Source organism: Carlito syrichta, unplaced genomic scaffold (assembly GCF_000164805.1).
Source record: "Carlito syrichta isolate Samal-C Ts95f unplaced genomic scaffold, Tarsius_syrichta-2.0.1 Scaffold135578, whole genome shotgun sequence".
Classification (NCBI taxonomy): domain Eukaryota; kingdom Metazoa; phylum Chordata; class Mammalia; order Primates; family Tarsiidae; genus Carlito; species Carlito syrichta.
Genome location: NW_007079674.1, coordinates 3,398 through 27,286, shown reverse-complemented (window position 1 = coordinate 27,286; position 23,889 = coordinate 3,398).

Sequence of the window (23,889 nt, the reverse complement as noted above, 5' to 3'; positions counted from 1 at the left end):
CTCGAACCCGTGGATACTTTTTTTTTTGTAGTAGAGATGAGGTCTCACTATGTTGCCCAGGTTGATCTCAAACTCTCGGGCTCAAGCAATCATCCCACTCCAGCCTCCCAAAGTGCTGGGATTACAGGCATGAGCTACTGTACCCGGAAAAAGTATCCTTTTTGTTCTGCACCTTATACAGATAACATATGCTTAACAGGCAGAGAGAAAACCAAGATGAACATAAACAGAACTGTTCACAGTGGTCATTTTGTGAGGAGGGCTGTAGTTATGAGAGACTTACTTTCTATGTTACTCATTTCTGAAAATCTACTTTTTAATAGCATTTACATTTTACTTGTGTAATAGCAACAAAGACATTTTCTTAGAGTAGGTAGGCATGTCTGTCATCTTCCGTATATGATGTGGGCTGGAAATTTCAGCAGAGACTGTTGAAGAAGTCCTATCAGAACCAGGGCAGCAGCAATCTCTCCTTCCTTCTCACGGAGTATCACTCATCCTCCCATGGCTTACACTAGGCCAAATCTAAGAAAATCTCAAACAGCAGTACCTTAAGAGAAAAGCTGTGTGCAAGGTCTCTCCATTTACAGATGCTTGGCTGTTTTTAATACCAAATATACTTCTCAAACATACATTTAAATCAGCTCAAGAAAAGCATTTACTACATATTGGTTTCAAGTGCACTTTAGTTTAGGTGGTGACTATTCCAGCCTTTAAAAGGTGGCTATTTTTCAATCAAAATTAAGTATCTGTAAAATAACACACCACAGAGCAAAGATTATAATCTACCAGATTATCATTTCTCCTGGAATCGTTTTCTTTCCTTCTTGTGCTTGCCCTTCAAATTATCTAGAAAGTAAATGCCATCTTCTTACATTGCCAGTTTTCAGTGTTATCTTCTCTAACAAATGAATAGAAAAACTTGTTATAGAAACTAAATACTGGCCAGGCACAGTGGCTCACACCTGTAATTCCAGTCATTTGAAAGGCTGAGGCAAGAGGATTGCTTAAGCTCAGAAGTTCCAAACCAAAACCGGGCAACATAGCCATAGCTGGTCTCTAAAAAAAAAAAAAAAGTGAGTGTGGTGCCCATGCCTACAGTTCCAGCTACTCGGGATGCTGAGCCTGAGGATTGCCTGAGCCCAGGAGGTCGAGGCTGCTGTGAGCCAGGATCACTGTGATCCTGCCACTGCACTCCAGCCTGGGCGACAGAGTGAGACCCCCCTCAAAAAAAAATTGAATACCATATGTTCTTGCTCATAAGCGGGCCCTAAACATTGGGCACACAAGCATGGGCACAGAAAACTGGAGCAGGGGGGAGAGAGGGGGATGAGGGACATACAACTACCCACTGGGTGCTGGGTCCACTGCCATGGGGGAGACAGTGCAAGCCTCATCTGCACCCAATTCACTTATGCAGCAAGTCCTCACATGGACTCCACAACTCTAAAATAAGAACAACAACAAAAGCCTGTTATTATAATACATCTGAGACCCATCCCAGCTTATAGAAGTAATACTTGGTGGATGGAAAAAAGAAACCAGTCACAGACATGAAATACACTAAAAACCCCAGAATACGGAACTAATAACAGATCAAGAGTTACTTAATTGTAAAGAAATTAATTAGGTTCTCCAGGAAGCAAGAACAATGATTATGATCAGAAGGACAAAAAACGTAAGCATCTATGATTATGGAAAACTAGAAATTATCTAAATGCTCAATAACCAAGAATGGTTCAATAAATTATGTCTTGCCCAAACGATGCACTGCAAACCACATACTCAGAATGGCAGAAGATGGATAATAACTGGAGCTGAATGTTGGGTATTTAGGGGTTTGTTCTATCATTCTATTTCTTGTATGTCTAAACTTTTCCATAAACATGTTTTCTAAGACTATTTAGGGACAAAAGAAAATGCTCATCAGCCATGTTGCCCATTGAAGCTGGACTGGATAAAAAAATGTGGTACATATACACAATGGAATATTATGCAGTCATAAAGAAGTATAAACATATGGACTTCGCAACAACTTGGATGGATTTGGAGTTGATCATACTCAGTGATCTATCATGGAAACAAAGAACAGAGTACTATATGTTCTTACTCATAAGTGAACCTTGAACAATTATAATACTAAAAAAAAGGAATTGGCAGTAGTGGGAAACTGTCGGGGGTGGTGGGATTGGCAGTGGAGGCAAACTGCTAGGGGAGGGAGGGGCATACCTCATCAACAAGGGTACCTGCATGATCAATGTTTGTATACCTATCCCTGTATTGTACACCACATTTTTATAATTAAAAAAAAGGAAAATGCTCATGATATAACATTAAGTGAAATGTGGGAAGAAAAAGCAAAATACAAACTATGTGAAGAACGTGACTTCTCATTTGTTGAAAACACACGTAACTGACAGGACGTGGGGGCTCACACCTGGAATCCCAGCACTTTGGGAGGCCAAGGTGGGAGGATCACTTGAGCCCAGGAGTTCAAGACCAGCATGGGCAACAAAGTAAGGCCTCATCTCTATTAAAAAAAAAAAATTATATATCTCACGCACACAAACACAGAGAAGATATGGAAGGAAATGTTCTAAAAAGACAGGTAATGAGTAGCTCTGGGCTGCAGGATCAATGAGGATGATTTTCTTTTTTTACTTCTCTGTATTTTAAAAAGTATTAACAACACAAATGTTTCCCTTTGGTAATGAGCAAAATGACAGACAGGAAAGGATACATATTTGGGGAAGGAAAAAGACAGGAGAACTCAGACTTTGAGTATGAGCCTGCAAGATATAAACCTATCTATACACAGCATGGGATGAAAAGAAGACTAAGACTTTATCTTTTTTTAATATATATATCAATATTTTTTATTTTGATATTATGGGGTGCAGTTAAGGGTTAGGTATACAAATATGCTTCGTTCAGACACCCTTGTTGATAAGGGGTGTCTCCCTGTCCCCGGACAGATATTGACTACCGTTAATCCCACCTCCTGACTAAGACTTTATCATGGGAAAGGAACTTAGAGCCATTTGAGGAGACAACTTACACATAAAAAGATACCTATGCTACCAGGCTGTAGATAAGAGTTGAATGAGGAGCTCTCACGAGTGCTAGGGTGGTTCAAGGAAACAGAGCTGTGGCAGTCAAGGAAGAAGAAGATGCTGACCATGCCCGGCTCACCAGGGAGTAGGCTCTGAGGACGGATGGAGCCTGGGGGAGGTGGGGTGAAGCTCCCAGGAGGAAGAGGGCAGAGCCAGTCTACAGAACACACGAAGGGAATGTGAGGCTGCAAGCACGCCACTCTGGCTGAAACAGGGTTCCGAGAGAAGGACGGCGAGAGCTATGGCTGCAATGTTAGGCTGGAGCCAAGGTTTTCAACCCATCAGACTCCACACCCCCTTTACAAGCCTGAAATGAAAACCACAGATAACATGGCCTCATCTGCATATAACTGCAATAAATCAATGCTATGACCTCGTAGCAATATGAATGAGAAATCAAAGCGAAGTGACTTAAATGGTACAATTTACAGGGCCAAATGTAAATGTTCTAGGTTGAGACTCCAGAAGACGTAATGGAAGGGCCAGCTCCTGGTCTTTGGGCTACAACCAGCATGAATGTAACTATGCGTGCTGATTGGCATGCCAGTTTCAAAACCGAGAGTAGTGATACCAGCATGGGTAGCAACTCCTGGCAGAGGCTAAACAAAACAAAGCACAGGCTTCCCTCCATTTAAACCGTGTGAGAAAATGCCTTGTGCTTATGGGCTTGGTTCTAGGATCCAACCACAACCAACGGATTTTTCATATCCTGGCTGCCTGATGGACCTTCAAAAGTCGAGTGGGATGTGAGCACTCAGCCTGCACACTGCTGGCCTTCTCGCATCCTTGGTACCTCCCACTAAATGCCAACAGCAAAGCACCCCTTAATGCTGTGAAAACCAAGAATATGGCCACAGATTTCTAAAGAACCCCCAGAGGGCAGGATCACCCTCACTGAGAACCACTGGGGCAGAACCAGAGTCAGCACTTCTCGCCGCTGGCATTCTGGGCAGGAAACCATCTGTTGTGCTCAACTGCCTCATATACTGCAGGAGGCTGGGTATCCCTGTCGTCCTGCGCTAAAACCAGGCATGGTGACAGCCACAGAAACAGCCTTTCACCCAACCTCGTTGGGTACCAGCCTTGAGAGACCATGACCAAGATCTCAGAAGGCTTGCATGATGAGGAGCTGCAGCAAGCGCGGGAAAGAGAAGGTCTGAAATAAGAAACTCTAGCTCAAAAAAAATTTAAAAATGCTACGATGCATCTCTCTGAGAACATAACTTCAGAATCGTGTGACTATTGTTTAGCTATTTTTTAGAGCTGGAGTCTCACTCTGTGGCCGAGGCTGGAGAGCACAATCCCAGCTCACGGCAGCCTCGACCTCCTGGGCTCAGGTGATCCTTCTGCCTCAGGCCCCAAGTAGCAAAAACTACAAGCAGATGCCACCACTCCTGGCTAATTTTTTTTTTAGTTTTTTGTAGAGATGATATCTCACTATGTTGCCCAGGCTGGCCTTGAACTCCTGACCTCCAGTGATCCTCCCATCTCAGCCTCCCGAAGTGCTGAGATTATAGGCTTGAACGTCCGAGCCCGGACTTATGCGACTATGAAAGCACAAAAGAAAACTATAACAAAAGGACCCTTGAGCATTTACTAAGATTTGGCTGTTTCTCAAACCCCAAGGCAGCCTTTGGCTACTTCTGTAAGAACCTAGCTGCGGAGAAGAATTCAAATTCCTGGAAGTGCAAAGCTCACAAGTTGCCTATATTTGAGTTTTTATAACCCTCACGGGAAAGTCAAGACAAGAATGCAATGTCATTTCTTAGAAGGACTCAGCTCAACTGACAGAATGGCCACCACCAGCCAGCAGGGAGGGGAGTAGGAAGGATGCAAAGGCACTTAGAGGAGAGGAAAGGGAAGAACAGACTGCCTAATTGGATCTTTCAGTCTTTCATAGACCAGAAACTCTTCGCAGACAGACATTTTTGGGAACATTCCGTCCCTTTTCCCCACTTTATTTTTCCTATAACAAATATTGCCATGTGCCAATCACATCATAAACGTGCAAATATTCAAACAAGTATTGACTGCAGGCTGGCTAGATCCCACATACTATTTCCGATGCTGAGGAAAAAAACGGTCAACCAAACCGCCAACCTCCTCGTAGAGTGTACCTGACATTCTAGTGAAGGGCTGGGGTGATAAACGGGCAGGGAGTGCAATATGCCACAGGGTCATGAACACCACAAATAAGCTAACTCAGGGTAAGAGGTTTAGAGAGATGGCGGGGAAGGAGACATATAACAGAGACTTGAAGGACATGAAGGAAGTCATGCAGATTAGGGCAAGAGCAGTTGATGAAAGAGAGTCATGGCCTTCTATGAAAATTAAAGTTAAGCCTGCATGATTCACAGATCACACAAAACAAATCAGGGCAATGGACTTTCCTTTCAAATGAGGGATGGGACTGTCTTGTATACAGCTGGATCCTGAACTTCTAACACGATGTGTGTTCTTTGTTTTTTTGAGTCGGAGGCTCACTCTGTCACCCAGGCTGGAATGCAGTGGTACACTCACGGCCACCGCAGCCTCAACCTGCTGGACTCGGGCGATCCTTCCACCTCAACCCTCCAAGTAGCAGAACTACAGGAGCACGCCACCATATCTAGCTAATTTTTTGATTTATTGTAGAGATGAGGTCTCACCAAGTTGCCCAGGTTTGTCTCGAACCTGTGGGCTCAGGCAATCCTCTCGCCTCAGCCTCCCAAAGTGCTGGGAGGACAGGCTTGAGCCAGCGCACCTGGCTGTGTGTTTTCTTTAAAAAAAAAAAAAATGTAGTTCTGAACTGGGACTAAATGAAAATTAGTGAATGAATGACACAAATCACCTTATTCCCTCTCGTAAGGACATGCATATTTCCCACAAAGAGAATCATGAGCGGAGTTGAGAGGACTGCCTGAGACCAGACTGGACAACATGGTGAGACCTCGTTTCTACAACAAATCAAAAGTTAGCTGAGCGTGGTGGTGCATGCTGTAGTCCCAGCTACTCGGAAGGCTGAGGTGGAAGGATTGCCTGAGCCCAGCAGATCAAGGCTGCAGTGGCTGTGAGCATGCCACTGCACTCCAGCCTGGGTAACAGTGAGACTCCAACTCAAAGAAAAAAAATAGAGAGAAAGAGAGAATCACAGGCTCTGTTGATGTCAATGTCGCTTGGCTTATTCAATAATTTTGCTTACTAGTTGACTCTTGTTACTTATATTGGTAATGCAGACTTGAGGCAGAGCAGACCAAGAAAATATTCACATAAAAAATACAACCAGCCGGGCTCGGTGGCTCAGCCTGTAATCCCGTGCCTTTGGGAGGCTGAGGTGAGTGGACTGCCTGAGCCCGCCGTTTCAAGACCCGCACGGGCAACTTGGCGAGACCTCATCTCTACAACAAATCAAAAAAACTAGCCGTGCGTGGTAGTGCACGCCTATAGTTCCAGCTACTTGGAAGGCTGAGGCAGAACAATTGCCGGAGCCCAGCAGGTTAAGGCTGTGGTGGCCAGGAGCGTGCCACTGTTCTACAGTCTGGGCGACAGAGTGAGACTCCAACTCAAAAAAAAAATAAAACCAAAGTATCCAAATCGTGTATGGCTGCAGAATCCAGACACATTGGAGGCAAGCATGAGGCATCTGAGTGAGCAGGTGTCTGTGAATCAGAGAACTGTCGGCTTTGGATGACCCTGGCAGTCACTGCCTCTCTGCTCTAGGCGTTCCTGACAGAGGAATATGCAAATCACTCCATCTTTAGAAAATGTCACCACAATGAATCGTTCACCCATGCTAACTCCTGTCCCACCTCTAATGTGTCTTAAGTTGGAATAAAATAGACCCAAACCCAAAATGAGACCGTTCTAAGTTGAGCTCATTGACATATTGTTTAAACAGACAGTGTAAATACAAAAATGTAATAATTCTTCACATATAACTTTTAATGACTCAAAACTCTTCTGAGAGAGTTAAACTAAAATTGAGCAGTTCCTCTTCCTTCCCTCTGGAAAACTAAACAATATCACACAGAGGGAAAAAAAATAAACTTGTTATAGAAACATTACTTACTCTTAAAAAATCCTTTTTCTGCAAATAGACTGCACACAAATATAAACTTCTAGACATCAAATCACACTACATAAAGATGGGGGGAGCCACATATATGACAAAAAATGCTAATAAATTAGTAAGAAAAAACACATGTTCTCATGGAAAAGGAGACAGAAGAAATAAAAACTACAACCGGATCACAAATCTATGAAAAAATATCACCAAAGAAAAGTACCTTGGCCAGGTGCAGTAGCTCACACTTGTCATCCCAGCACTTTGGGAAGCCAAGGTTAGAGAAATGCTCGAGTCCAGAGGTTCAAGATCACTCTGGGGAACACATTGAGACCTCTCTACAAAATTTTAAAAATACACCAGGTGTTCTGGTACACACTTGTAGTCCCAGCTACTCAGGAGGCTGAGGTGGAAGGATCTTGTGAGCCAGGGAGGTCGAGGCTGTAGTGGCCGTGAACATGCCCCTGTACTCCAGTCAGGGTGACAAAGGTAGACTCTGACTCAAAAAAGAAAAGAAAAAGGGAAGAAAAAGGTACCCGAAAATAACAAGAATAGCTGAAATCAACAAGGGTTTCTTTTGTTTGTCTCTAACAATATTCGTTGTAGAAAAGAGTGTACAAAAAGTAGATGTTCACAGGAATATGCGTTGGCTTAATCTTTCAGAAGGATGTTATGGTTAACTTCATACATATGCAAAACTTTAAAGACATCTGAGTCAGAAAAACACAAGAATATATTCTGAGGTAATAAACATGCTTTAAAGGGTACTGATCACAGCGCTGTAAAGAACTGGAAATGCCCTAAATGTCCAAGTGTAAGAATTTGGTTTAATAAATTATGGCACAGCCACACCATGGAAGGCTACCCAGTCATTTAAAATACAGTTGTAAAAGAATTTATGATGGTCCATTAAAAATATTAAGGACACAGTGAATTTAAAAAGGCAATTTAAATATATTTTTCACCAACCAGCATATACACAAATATATACCACTGGACAATATGCTCAAATGGTTCTAATTCTGTATATTTGCATAAAACATGTGTCATTTCTTTGTGGTAGAAATATATATTCAATCAAATAAAAATGGGATCATAGGTGTCATTTATGTGATTTTCTCTTTTTTTGACTCTTCTACAATAGAAATGCAATTTTTCTTACAAGAACATTGTCTTCTTAAAAAACTTTTCAGCCGGGCTCGGTGGCTCAGCCTGTAATCCCTTGCCTTTGGGAGGCTGAGGTGAGTGGATTGCCTGAGCCTGTGGGTTCGAGACCTGCCTGGGCAGCAAGACCTCATCTCTACAATAAATCAAAAAATCAGCCAGGCATGGTAGCACATGCCTGTAATTCCGGCTACTCGGAAGGCTGAGGTAGAAGGATCGCCGGAGCCCAGCAGGTCGAGGCTGTGGTGGCCGGGAGCGGCCACTGCACTCCAGTCTGGGCGACAGAGTGAGACTCCAACTCAAAAAAAAAACAAAAAAAAACTTTTCTACTCAATTTGCTAGAACCTGATCTGTACAATTTGATAAATGTTTTCAGACACAGGAGAGAAAGCACACTTCATAAAATAGACTCCTCAGAAATTGTTCATGTGTCAAATTCCATTTCATGTATTTAATGCTTCTAATTCTTTATATCATAATCTTATTTAATATAAACTTATATCGGAGCATTTATTTTAACTGGAAAACATGTTAACAATTGTGTTGCCAAGCAATCGGGTAAAAGACAGTAACAGAAAGGTCTTCTGTGTCAACTAATTAAATCAAATAATAGCCCAAACATAACTGTCTGGTACATTACACTGGACACATTTTGACTTCACATACCTACTACATGTTAAGTATTATACCGAGAGTTAACTGGATGGAGCCCTCTTCAGTGTTTTGGACCCGAGATCAAAGACATTTAAGTCTAAGGGGTTCATCTGAACAGTTGCCCCAAAACCTAAAGCCCAGGAGAACAACAGCTCCTCTGATAAAAATTTCTTTGCTGCATAAAGATGACCCCGGATGTGTTATGCCCCAGCTGCTGTGTCTTATCTGTAAAGTGCTCCTATTCCTGCATGTGCAAGATGCTCCATCCTAAACCCAGACCTCAACACTGAAATGCAATTTGTCCAGGATGAAGCCAGTCTAGCATATCATCACAATTCCAATGGTCAAATAGCACGATGCTTGATCTGAATCAAATTTCAGTGAAAGGAGGCCAACTGAAGCCACCTGTTACGTGCACAGAACCCTCTGTTAGCAGCTTGAATACAATATACTATAAATATTCATTCTTTAGGAAATTTGTCAAAGGTCACTTTTAAAGACAAAGTTACCAATGGGACAGGTGGTAATAGATGAGCTGTATTTAAAAACTCTACATCTGCATGTTAGAAAGCACTGGTAATTAAGAACATTGTAATATACAATGAAGGAAATGAGTGACAACAATTACTAGGTGTATGATTCTTAAGAGCATTGCATTTGATAATTTAACTGTGAAAGCCCAAAGCATTTAAATTCTGAGAAATACTGCACACCTTTTTAAAAAGTTCAACAAATAACACTAGTAAGCCGGGCTTGGTGGCTGAGCCTGTAATCCCACACCTTGGGAGGCCAAGGTGAGTGGACTGCCTGAGCCCACGGGTTCGTGACCTGTCTGGGCAACTTGGCAAGACCTCATCTCTACAATAAATCAAAAGTTAGCCGGGTGTGGTAGTGTGCACCTATAGTTCCAGCTACTTGGAAGGCTGAGGCGGAAGGATCGCCGGAGCCCAGCAGGTCGAGGCTGCGGTGGCCCGGGAGCGGCCACTGCACTCCAGTCTGGGCGACAGAGTAAGACTCCAACTCAAAAAAATAAAATAAAATAAAATAACACTAATGTTTCAAAAAACCTCTTTAACCTCCTGTAATAACAGGCTAGATTTTTGACAGCTGTCAAAATAGACTGTGGTATCCATTCTACTCAAGTGTGTTAGAAGATCTTAAACCTGTCAAGGAGTGTCAGGATGTGGGTCCTTGAGGATAAAATGTAACCGAGCTGATTCCACCAGAAAACTGGAAAAAGGAAAAGCTCAAATCAGCTCAAAGAAAAAGATCCATCAAAGGCAGAAGGACAAAGAGAAGACTGTACCCAACTACAGGTCAAGTTCCAACTCCTTCTAAGGGGAGAGAGCAGGCCAGAATTTAGAAAAGTTGTCAGTCATCCCATGTAACAGATAAACACCACTTATGAGTTCTGGGGATACTGTTGGCTTGAACAGGAGTGCCAGATGCAGCAAACAAAACGACAGGCCAAAGTTAACTGTGAATTGCAAATACGCGATGAAAACTTTTAGTGTAAGTGGAATAAATATTCCCCATTATTCATGCTGTATCTGCGGTTTAATGTAACCTAGGGTCCAGCAATTTCTCTGGCAACCCTATACAAGGGTCATAAAGTACAGGCCCTTCCCTCCCAAAGCCAATGCTTCAGGACAGGATCTCTCAAAAGGCATTTAAGAGGTAACAATGTTACCTTTTTAATTTAAAAGCGCCTTTAAACTATACACAAGTTAAATAAGCAGTGCAATGTACTTTCATATACTTTTCACCAAGATCCGTAGATTCTGCTGGAGAGTAAACTGCACCAAGTCTTCACCCCCAAGGCTTCGGCAAGCACTCCGAATGACAAGGACACAGAACTATGACCAAGGCCAGCTACAACAAAAGAAAATGTACAATGGGTGCAATGTTGTTGCCTACTTTACAGACCATATTTAAATATCGCCAATTGTCCCAATACTGTCATTGATGTCTGTTCCCTGACCCAGAACCCCATGTGGCATTCAGCTATCAAGGTGTGGAGTCGCTTTCACCCGGGAGCACTTCCTCAGCCAGCACAGTTGTTTCAATGCAGAGGGTTATGTGCTGAGCTGGTGATGCCCAGAGGCCATGTGGGACCCCGGGGGATGACGAGGCACCGCCTTCCCGTCTTCCTTTGCACAAGCATTCAAGACTCTATTCAAGGACCCAATAACAGCTGATGAGCACCACTCACCATTGTAACTCTGGTCAAGTTCCACAAAATACCTAAGCATCTCCTATTTTAACTCTGGGAGTCTCTCTCTTTCTCGATAAGAAGGCAGGAGAGTTTAAAATACAAAAACAAAAAAACCAGTAGCAGCAATTCTTGTCCAAGTTACTCCTCTCTAAAATGTTGTGAACTAAACACACACACTACAATTATTTCCATATAACTCGCCAGCAGCTTAATATCAGAATCACACATGAGGCTCAAGTTTCAACCAAGAGCTTAGAATTTCACTATTTTAACTGTGCTCAGATCATCTACAAATGCCACAATAATCTGGAAAATGTGCTAACACAGCTTGTTCTGCCACAAAAAGAAAATGTGAAAATAGGGAGGTTTTGTTCAAACGGTAACCACAAAGAACAATGACAAGAAACCTTTCTCCTTTCCCATCTAACACTTTCTCAATGAAAAGTAAAAGTGGAAATAACATTAAAGAATAAAAGGCAAAGCATAATTATTTTCTTGTTTAGCTGAGGTACACAAAAATTCTCAAAGGTTTCACACTGAATGGTTTTATGTTGAACAATAATGTTTACCCAGGGTTACCTCTTTAAAAATATTACATTTGTAAAGAAAGTATCACACATTTTTAAAGGTTCCAGGCCACCAATTATGTATGGAATGCGTATGGCATGCTTTAAATGGCTCTATGACCAACATACTGGAATATTTACAGGCGGGGTACAGTGGTCACAACACAATATGTTATGAGTTCTTCTCTCAATTCTTTAGCACTGACACCTGAGTCCTTTTTACTTGAAGAGCATCCCTCAATGAGCTAATCAGCGACAAGAAAGTGGTCACAACTTTGGCTTTGACAAGTTGCAGACAGGCCAGCCTGTGGGGGGACTCAGGGTCACAAGGCTTGAAGTCCCAAATGTATCATCAGGCTTAGGCCTCAGTCCAGGCCCTGAGGTACTTGGTGTTCATCAAGAGAACTGTGTGTTTATTTTGGATCTTGCCAACAAAGCAAAAGAAACCATAGTTATCTTTCCCGGGACCTTTTAAACACCCATACTCCTGAATTTTTACCCCATTGTTTCACCTGGCACTTTTGGAATGACATTACCCTGCTTTTGGATAACACGGCAGTTTACAATAGTACTTTACACACAAACAATCCCTGGTAATAGTCCTGTGACACGTGTCATGGCAACTCCACTTCACAGACAAGGAAACTCAGATTCAGAGAGCTTAAATGATGTTTACAACCTGGGCTTGGTGGCTCAGCCTGTAATCTCGCGCTTTGGGAGGCAGAGGTGAGTGGATTACCTGAACCCATGGATTCGAGACCCACCTGGGCAACTTGGCGAGACCTCATCTCTACAATAAATCAAAAATTAGCTGGGTGTGGTAGTGTGTGCCTGTAGTTCCAGCTCTTGGAAGGCTGAGGCGGAAGGATCGCCGGAGCCCAGCAGTCAAGGCTGCAGTGGCCGGGAGCAGCCATTGCACTCCAGTCTGGGCGACAGAGTGAGACTCCAACTCAAAAAAATAATGTTTACAAGCCAACACACTTGTAAATCATGGTGCCAAGACCCCAACTGAGGTCTTCTGTGAAGGGCTGAGAAGTAACAGCGACTATTTCATCTGGACTTGAGCACATAAGTCTTGGTAACCGCAAGCGGATTCTCATCACATTCTGTTTTATTATTAAATCTTTATGTACCTAGGTTTTTCTCAAAACCCCTTGTGGACTAGGGCTGTGAGTAAAATTTCTTTGTATTCATTCATTTATTTTTTTCAACAAAAATGTTCTGAGATTATCTCTGCGCTACACACCATATTAGGTGCTGGAGGATAAAAGTGACTGAGATAGTCTATCCAATGGTGAACAGTATCAATCCTCTGTGATGAGTGCTATACAGAGCCCCATGCAAGGAACTAGCAAGCCTTGAGGGGTTGGGACGCTCAGGAAAAGTCATGGTAGACAGGGGGACGCCTGATCGATCCATGCCACCATGCATGGGAGCACCCAGTAAGGAACTGCTGAACCAATAAGCGAATGAAGTCCCGTCTCACAGGGAGTGGGCAGTCATGAGTGATGCCTAGTTCTCCACAGGATTTGGGGTAACTCCAGAGTGGCTGAGTCAGACTCTGCATAAACTAAAAGGACAGTACTGGAACAGTGATTAAAATATGCTTCCTACACTCAAACTCTGTACAGTTTCAAAATATGAGTGCTGTTGTCCAATAAAAACAAATCTGTGCTTTATTGTGAGTGAAGAGACAAAAAGGGGGGATTGTGTGTCTGGAAATGACTTCCAGGAGACCTTTTTTAGGTATTTAAATTTTTTTTTTTTTTTTGAGTAGCAGTCTCCCTCTGTTGCCCAAGCTGGAGTGCAGTGGCACGCTCCTGGCCACCGCAGCCTTGATCTGCTGGGCTCTGGCTATCCTTCCACTTCAGTCTTCCAAGTAGCTGGAACCACAGGTGTGCACAACCACACCTGGCCAATTTTTTTGATTTGTTGTAGAGATGAGGTCTTACCATGTTGCCCAGGCTGGTCTCAAACCCGTGGGCTCAGACAATCCTCTTGCCTCTACCTCCCAAAGCACTGAGATTATAGGCATGAGTCACTGCACCCAGCCCCAGGAGACCATTTTAATGAATATAAAGTCTTTCTTTGAAATTCAGGTAAACAGAGCATCTCTCATTCCAGGCACAAGAAGTCACTCAAGGTCTCAATGCCAAATCCGCATAAGAAACCAAAGTCGAGGTCATAGGTGTTAGATGTGACTCTTCTCCTACTAACAGGTGCACCTAATTGGCCTCAGTACACCTAAGCTTTCTCGAAGCTTCAACCAACAGGCTGCAGCTGACAAGGTCTTTTCGACGTCCTTACTTTGGCATTGCTGGAAAATGGAATAAGTAGAATTCACTTTTATACCAACTGTAACATGTATTCCTGCACTAACATTCAGAACTTTTCCACCGTTCACAAACAAGGGAACTCGTTTTAATTTACAGCCCTCGGGTTGGTGCTTTGTCCAACTCCGGATCCTACAGAGATCCTGACCCAGCACATCAATTCCTAGTTTGTCAAAGTCAAAGATGCCACCAGCAATTAGGTAACACATTCCTCAGTCTTTCCTCTCAGCAGCTGGCAGAGCCTGTTTCCCTCCACGTCTTACCTACTCATGCACAGGCCGCAGAAGCATCCACTGTGAGTCTTTCCACAAGGAGGGGAAATGTTTGAACCAATGCCTTTCACTTCGTTTTTTTAAAGTCAGTGTTAAAGTCAAGTCAAGCCATATCAAGCTGTAGAGGATTAAAACTTAAGAAATAAGATGGACATTTAAATGGACAAGCTGAAAAGAATTATTCCAAGATTAAATATATAAAATGTCACGGTGTAGCCGGGCTCAGTGGTTCAGTCTGTAATCCCGCGCTTTGGGAGGCTAGGGTGAGTGGACTGCCTGAGACCGTGGGTTCGAGACCCGCCTGGGCAACTTGGTGAGACCTCATCTCTACAATAAATCAAAAAATTAGCCGCGTGTGGTAGCGCACGTCTGTAGTTCCAGCTACTTGGAAGGCTGAGGCAGAAGGATCGCTGGAGCCCAGCAGGTCGAGGCTGCAGTGGCCAGGAGCGTGCCACTGTACTCTAGTCTGGGCGACAGAGTGAGACTCCAACTCAAAAAAAAAAAGTAAATAAAATAAAATAAATAAAATGTCACAGTGACTCACTAAAACTACCATTAAAAGACCTTAAGTATCTTTCTGGCCAGGGACAATGGCTCATGCCTGCAATTCCAGCACTTTGGAAGGCCATGGTGAGGGACTGCTTGAGCCAGGAGTTCAAGACCGACCTGGGCGGCATAGTAAGACCTTGTCTCTACAAAAAAATTTAAAAAATGATCCAGGTGTGGTGGCATGTGCCTATAGCCCCAGTTACTCAGGAAGCTAAGACAGGAGGATTGCCTGAGCCTAGGAGGAGGTTGAGGCTGCAGTAAGCCATGATCATGACACTGCACTCCAGTCTGGGCTCAAAAAATAAAAATAAAAAAGAAGTCCTTAAGTATTTTTCCTTTAAATGCCAAGAACTAGAATTGGCTGTCAGCAATCAGACAGTGGCAAGGATTCAACATGTGCTTGTGGATCAGGGTGACCTTAGGAACACTCCTAATCACTCCAAGCCTAAGTTCCTCCATCTGTAAAATGGAGATAATCCCTGCTCTGTGGGATTTATATAACTTAGAAATCAGTTATTAGCACGTCCCGTGTGCTAGACTCTGTGTGGGAAGCCCATTATTTAACTACTGCAATATGTGGCATTTAATCTGTGTAACTACTAGTTCCACATCGTCATTTCATGCATTCATTCAATAACAGGAGATAGCGTTGTGGTGTGTGTGTGTGTGTGTGCGTGTGTGTGTGTGTGTGCACGTGTGCATGTGTGTGTGGCTATCTGCACAGTGCCTGACACACAGAAAGTGCTAAGAAAAAAAAGAACAGAAGCTACTACTATTCCCAGAACAGCCTATGGTCATTTTTAGAACCACATGGAGAGAACAAAAAAGATTCGGAGATTCAGACAGCAATGCTGAGTTACCTTTGCTAATAAGGGACTGACACAGTCAGCATTTACCACAGCTCGTAGGTGACCCAAAAGAAACAAGATTCAGTTCACTGCATCTTTTCTTAAACGTGGCAGCCCTGGCTGGGCTTGGTAGCTCAACCTGTAATCCCAGCACTTTGGGAGGCCTAAACGAGTAGACTGCCTGAGCCTGTGGGTTCAAGACCAGCCCAGGCAACTTTATCTCTGCAATAGATAAAAAATTAGCTGGGCACAGTAGCATGCGCCTGTAGTTCTGACTGAGGCAGAAGGATCGCCGGAGCCCAGCAAGTTGACACTGGAGTGGCCATGGCACTCCAGCCTGGGCGACAGAGTGAGACTCCAACTCAAAATCAAAACAAAGCAAAAGAAAAACAAAAACACGTCATAACCCTACTCGTCACAGCAACCCAGCTTCACCTCATCACCTACTTCAAAGAAGAACTGAAAGGTAACCTACAGGTGTATTTCATGAAAAGTTACAAATCTGTGGTCTGAACAGGCCAGGAGTACGGGAGGAATACACCAGAAATCATTTGAGGATGACCGTCATTCATTCACTCATTCATTCATTCATTCATATTGTCTCTCCCTTTCTCCTCTACTCAAAACGGGTTTATTTTTCTACCTTCATTCCTGATTTACAGACGACATAGAATCTTCAGGTCAGAAGGGAGCTTGGAAGTCATCCAAGAGGCCGCAGCTTCTTATCTAAGCAAACAGTTCCCCCAGTGGGAAGGTGGGGAGTGGCTCTGAAGTCCCCCTGCTTGTTTCCCCCTTGACCAATGGAGTAATAGCAGGTCTCACTCTATTACCCAGGATGGTCTCAAACTCCAAGTCTCAAATGATCCTCCTGCCTTGACCTCCCAAAGTGTTGGGATTACAGGTGTGAGTCACCGTGCCCAGCCCACAAAATCATGTGTGAAATACTCTCCTGTTGTCTTGCATAGGACCAGTGTTAACCTCCAGATTGCTACAGTGTACAGAGCCCACTTTCTCCTTCCCGTTTTCTTTTTCAACCTGAGACACTGTTACTTATCTCTAGGCTTCTGGAGTGTCTCCTGAAAGGTACCTATAGAAACCTAGAAGAAACTTAGCTTATTCTTAGTTTAGTCTTTTTGTCTCAGCATAAACACTAGAAAGCCTTCAGACATTCTACTGCAGGACAAGCTGCAACCTATCATATCATACCTCCCCCCGCCCCAATCTCCATCAGATGCAAGACCAGGACAGCCCAAACTTTCAGTTCATTGTTTAGCATAATAATCTCTGGTAAACTTTTAGGTTCTTTGTCAAGAGCAAAGATCAAAGGTCACCCTTTGGCTGGCCAAAGTCATAAAAGTAACAATACACCCCTTTGGTCAAGGAGTTTGTGAATTGCAAATGTCTGAGTCTGTGAATAGTAAATGTCTAACAAGTCTCTTGCAGGAAAAAAAAGCCCTCCAGGGTTAACCTAATCAGCCTTTTGCAACCTGCATGACACAAACAAACCCCACCATGGCAGCAATCATGGGACTAACCCACCCATCTGCCTGCTGTCCATCACCTGACATCAGTACCTGCGCTTGCCTGCCCCTTGGTGATGACCTTGACTGCCTCTTGGTGATGACCTTGCCTGCTCCTTTGTGATGACGAGGAGCAGACCACCACCCAATCACCTTAATGATCTTCCCCCATCCAGGGGAATGGTCAAAAGGACTCAACCACAAGCAGCCAGCGGCCATTGCCTTGCTAGACTCTGGTGTGGCCATGTGCTCTTTGAGCTATGGCTGTGGCCACGCTTCCTGGCTTTGGCCCCCTCCCCCACCTTGGGGAGGTGAATCTTCTTTCTCCCTTCTCTCTAACTTACTTTTAAATAAATTTTCTTTTTTAACCTCTTTGTGTGTTGCAATCTTTGCATTACTGGGATCTCTGGGTTGCTAGTGCGGACCTCCAACATGCCGGCTCCAGCAGTGCTGCGCCCCTGCGCCTCCCCTCTCTATCCACCCATCCTCCCTCACCCTATACGGACCCTAACATCCCTCACTCATTTACAATTCTTCAAAAATTCAACAGAGGTTCCGCCCTGTCATTTCAGTCACTCATTTTAACTGTGTTTAAATCAAACTTTTGGTGAAAAGACTCAGACAGAAACGTATACATGAAAGCTAACGCCATGCATGTATTTAAGCTGCACACAAGGGCCCTTGGAGGCCAACAGACCAGGATGAGCTGCTTTATGGGATCGCACTATATGGGAGGACTCTAGGGATCTCCCCCATCCAGTCTTCTGCAGTTAACCTCCCCGCTCTTTCCAGCTCAATGCTATAGTCCACAGCATCAGCAAAAAGAAAAAGGGGAAAAAGTAACCTTTCCCAGGGCCTTGTTTTCCATGGGACACTGATCATTAGACACCTGGAAGTTGCAGCAGGAGCAAGTTCAGGAGCTCGGGGAACGTGATGGCAGGGCCTGGCTCTGCCTTTCTCAAACCAGGCCCGGTGCAGACTAGCCAAGATGAAGACCCAGAGAGGGGCTAATGATGAAATCAGTGTAAAGATGCTCCCGATGTAATGGGTGGTCATACTACAGAACACATGTAACCATTTCAGTGCTTACGTGTGTAAGTGAAATTGCAAAAGACATTTAAGTCCATGATTCCATCATGTGAAACACACCTCCAGCAACTAGTTACTCTGAGAAAAGCAATCCAGGTGAATTTTCCAAGGCAAAGTGGCCTAAAAGCACCTCTACCCATTTAGCACACATTTTTGTACATTTCTAGTGAGGACAGACCAGCGTACTTGCCAGAAGCACCTTGTCCTGTCCCTGCCCTGCCCCTGCCTTCTCAAGAGGTGCTGCCTCCAGAGTCAAGAAAGATGCGCTTTGCTCTGCAGGTGAACCTGCCACAAAACTGTAGAGAGACTCAGAAAACGGCCATTCTCGTAGCAGCGAGTTCAGATGGGTAAGAGACAAGCGATCCTCATCTTGACAGGGGCCTCCTCCGGGCCAGTTTAAAACCCAACCCCAAGCAAAGTCTCTCCCAGGTGAGTGACATTTGATAGAGGCCAAGAAAGGGCATCGAACCAAGCGGTCAGAATCTCATCCCAGATCTGCTGGCCACAGCTCTGTCAACCAAAGCCTTGCCTCGGAGCCCTGGAAAACCCCGATTCCCAAACTGATCTTCGAATACACATCCACAAAACCTGAAGGGACTGCACCAGATTCCCTCTAAAGTGCCTGACCTCTCCAAGAGTCTGTGTTCTCTTGACCCAAAGTGTGGTCCACACAGCTGGGCTTCAATACCACCTGGGAGCTCATTCCCACCGTGGGGCTTCGGTCCCGCCTCCCCAGACTGCCTCCACTTTCCATCAGAGTGTTCAGTGACGAGGTCATGAAGTGACTTGTATGCACATTAACTGTTGAGAAGTACTGGTCTCAGACACTTTTATCTTTTCCTGTAAGTGTTTTAGACATTATTGCTTCAACACCAGTTGTAATCAAAGTATATCCTACGGAAGTGTCCTCCTGGGAGGAGCCAAGAGGGCTGTTACTAAGTCTCACAATGCCATGGCTACTTAAGAGGGGTGTAAATATTAGATGACTGTATGGTTCATTTTTCTACATTCACTTATATATTTATTTATTTATTCATTGATCCATTTATTCATTCTAGAGACAGAGTCTTGCTCTGTCCCCCAGGCTGTAATGCAATCGGAATTCACCGCAGCCTCAAATTCCTAGCGATCTTCCTGCCTCAGTTCATGAGTAGTTGGGACTACAGGTATGCGCCACCATGCCTGGCTGATTTTTTATTTATTTATTTGTTTGTTTTTGTAGAGACAGGGTCTTGCTATGTTGCCCAGGCCGGTCTGGAACTCCTGGCCTCAAGGGATCTTCCTGCCTCAGCCTCCCAACACACTAGGATTACGGACATAAGTCACCACTCCTGGCCCCATTTGTCTACCTTTAAATATGCTAGAAATCATCAAGTGTCTGGATTACTCTACAAATGTCCCTTTCTCCAGTCACCAGGAAATCACTCACACTCATGAGGGGCAATACCCTCCCTGTTACCCTCAATCTAACCTGCTCATGCACATCCCTTGCAGGCCCAGGAAGCCTGCCCCTGTAAGCATGGCTTTTTTTTTAGATTGGAGTTGCACTCTATGGCCTGGGCTGGAGTGCAGTGGCACATTCACAGTCACTGCAGCCTCGACCTGCTGGGCTCAGGCGATCCTTCCACCTCAGCCTTCCAAGTAGCTGAGCTACAGGCACGTACCACCATACCCAGCTAATTTTTTGATTTATTGTAGAGACGGGGTCTTGCCATGTTGCCCAGGCTGGTCTCAAACCCCTGCGCTCAGGCTATCCTCTCGCCTCTGCCTCCCAAAGTGCTGGGATGACAGGCGTGAGCCACTGGGCCTGACTCACATGGTTTCCTAGATGGAACTGGCATTAAGGGTACTACACAGGCAAACATCTTGTGAGAGCCCTAAAAGCACTTGTGTCATGTAACCCCCTTAAGTTACTTCTTCCACTCAGTTTTTTGTACCACCCAGACAGCCCTGATTGCTCCCATTCCCTCAGCAAAACCACAATGGTTAGCAACTGTTTATGGTCTCCTAATGACTCGGTGTCTGTTTCACCCACACCTCCACAACTGGAGCGTAGGCTCCTTGAAAGGAATGATCACACCTCCTTCTCCTTCCCATAGAACACCAGCTCTCTCTCCTAGCACCCGCCAAGCTATGGTATTTGGCAAATTTCCATGTGCTGAGAAACTTGGTCCCACACTTTCTTTGGGACATTCCTTGTCAGGTACCACCACTATAATGGTGCTATGTTCTCCACTGTGTAAAAGGGGATAACTTGGTAATTTTTTCCTAGTAAGCTAAGGAAAGTGTTTTAAGATGTTGATATGGGCTGGATGCGGCGGCTCACACCCTTAATCATAACACTTGGGGAGGCTGAGACAAAAGGACTGCTTGAACCCAGGAGGTCGAGGCTGCAATGAGCTGTGACTGTGCCACTGCACTCCAGCCTGGACAATAGAGTAAGACTCTGACTCAAAAAAAAATTTTGTTTAATTACAAAAAACTTTGATAGTTGGAGTGAGACCAAACCGTAGAATGAGCTTCTGAGTCCCAAGGAGTCACACGTTGCTATACAAAAGCAGGCTAGTTCCCCTGAACCTGGAGCTGGCTCTTGGGGTGTAAGCTTCACAGCAAGGCCCCAGCCTGAACTAGCTGGTGGAGAGAGAAAGGCTGGCTCCTGTTCTCAAAGTCCTGCTTTCTTTTGGAGAATCTTGCCTCAGGCAGCTTCCATGGAAGAAAAAATTAGCTCAGAGGAGATGTCAGACTCTGCACCTTAATCTATGGGAACTGGATATGCTCAGTCAGGCCTTGGAAGGAATGATTACGAGAAATGAAAAGGAAGGAACAGACTGAAAACTCAAAGGAGAGATGGCAATTTTTAAAAAGGAAGAGGTCTCTGTGGGCGTCATACCTTTCCTAGCAAATGAGCTAAACGAGCATTTCACCCACAGGTGAAAACTTTCCGAACTTGTCCTCCTTGGGCCAAGGGGAAGGAAGATTGTCCCTCTTCTCCAGTGTTGTCATTCTTCTTAGAATGACATTTCTGCAGAACAGACTATGGGGTTCTCAGCTACTTCTCAGCCTGGCAACCTTGGGCATGGCCTCATTTGTTTACTTAATCATAAACCAATTTGGTTGCTGTGAAGTGTCTCTGCCTTTTACTGCTGCGGGGGGGGGGGGGCTGTTTATGACACAAGCTCAGTTGCTGAAGCCCTAGAACACCCAAGTTCTCCATGAGAAAAGAATACAAACGTATGAAGCACTGGATTCACAACAGCAGTCAATCGCCAGGTCTGCCTAGACCAATCCAAAAGAAATTACAAAAGCCTAGGTGAACGGGGTTCCATGAACCACACCTCTATACTTCATTCAACAGAATGATTTCTTCTTTTCACATTCACCAACTGAAGAAACAAAGTGTTGACAGGCTGTTTGGGAAAACTGGGTCAGGGCTACATATCTGTAGGAAAGAGAGTGAAAAGCAAAGCTAAAACACAGAGGGTGAGGCCCGGGAGACTCACGGGTTTTTAGGGTTTCACGTCATCCCCAGACTCTTCTTGATAATCCTTTAAACGAATAGATTTCTGATCACTTAGGAAAATACTAGTTATATCAATTCCATATTAATTAGAAACAAATTAAAGCCAGGGGATAGAATGACACTCGTTGGATCATTAAAAAGTAACTTCTGGACAATCAAAAGGCTTTATTTTTACCACTTTACAGATAAGAGAGCAGAGGCTCCAAAGCTTTTCGACCAGCCCAGACTGACTGATTTCAGCATCTGTCCTCTAAGAAGCCTCTACAACGGAGGCCCTCCCATGGACGTGAATAAGCAGCCTCCTGGACACCTTTTCTCTCCTCTCACTCCTTCCTGCCTTCCCGCCACACATCAAGGCTGAACAGCAACCAAGCTGCCCGAGAAGAAACGCGGGCTGGTGGCCACAGCGGAAACTGTCGAGCCAAACTGCCTCCGCCCCTCTGTGTGCGCTTCTTGAAGGGGCAAGTGTTGGCTGGACAAGCTCCTTCCCAAAAAGTGTGCGAACACATGCACGTACTTGCTCACATACACATCCCCCCCCCCACACACCATGCCATAATACACAAACACACCTCACTATACACCACACTCACTACACACACACTGTACCCACACACACCCCCACTACACACACACACATCGACATACAAAACCTTTTCATATTTTCAGTTTATTTTTCTTTTATTTGTTGTTACTGTTATTATTATTTTGAGTCAGAGTCTCACTCTGTTGCCCAGGCTGGGGTGCAGTGGCATGATCACAGCTCACCACAGCCTTGACCTCCTGGGCTCAGGTGATCTTTCCACCTCAGCCTCCAGAGTAGCTGGGACTACAGGTATATGCCTTCACACCCAGCGAATGTTTTCTGGAGACAAGGTCTCGAACTCCTGGGCTCAAGCAATCCTCTCACCTTGGCATCCCAAAGTGCTGGGATGACTCGCGTGAGCCAGTGCCCGGCCCCTTTTTCGTCTTTGAACACCTTTCCTTTGCCCTCTTCATTCTCAGCACACTCCTGCCTAAAAGTCTACTTGGGCTCTCCATCACCTCTGCGGGATGAACTCCAAATCCTTAGTGGGCAAAGTTCTGCACACCCTTCACGTTTTACCCCCTAGGTCAGAGTTTCACTCTGTCGCCCAGGCTGGAGTACAGTAGTGCGTTGGTGGTCACTGCAGCCTCGACCTGCTGAGCTCAGGCGATCCTTCCGCCTCAGCCTTCCAAGTAGCTGGAATCATAGGTGTGCGCCCCTTGTCTGGCTAATTTTTTGACTTATTATAGAGACGAAGTCTCACAATATGGCCTAGGCTGGTCTCGAACCCCTGAGCTCAGGCAATCCTCTTGCCTCCACCTCCCAGACTGCCCGGCCTACTCTTCACTTTTGTTTCCAATTTCTGCCTCTTAGCGCTCAGCACTGGACGCTCTTCTAGCCATGTGGACTCACCATTTCCTGCACACAACCAGTCCCTCTCACAAAGCAATGTTTTTATAATAATGTCATCTGCTTAGTAAACACCTTCTTTCCCCCCTCTACAATCCTTTTGACACATCAAACCAATTCCTAGTCACCCTTCCAAACTCAGCTCAATATCTCTTCTCAGTGATGTTTTCCCTGCCATCCCAGGCAATTAGCTGCTAGGTTCACAACGCTCATCTTGGATTTTTCACCCCCATATCTACACTTCAGCACCTGTGATATGATATTAGTAAATACAATAACAACTACTCAACACTTAGAATGTGTATCGTGTACCAGGCACTGGAGCATAGCAAGTTACATTTGTATTTCCTGCACATAATACTGGACCAGAAAATAAAGGAGTCAGTCAAAAAAATGTTTGAAGAAATATATGATTGAAAGACTTCCAAACAAGATCTCATCCATAGCATCAGGAAAACCTCTTGTGCTGGTTTCTTTTTACTTTTTTTTTTTTTGAGTTGGAGTCTCACTCTGTCGCCCAGACGGGAGTGTGGTGGTCGCTCCTGGCCACCGCAGCCTCGACCTGCTGG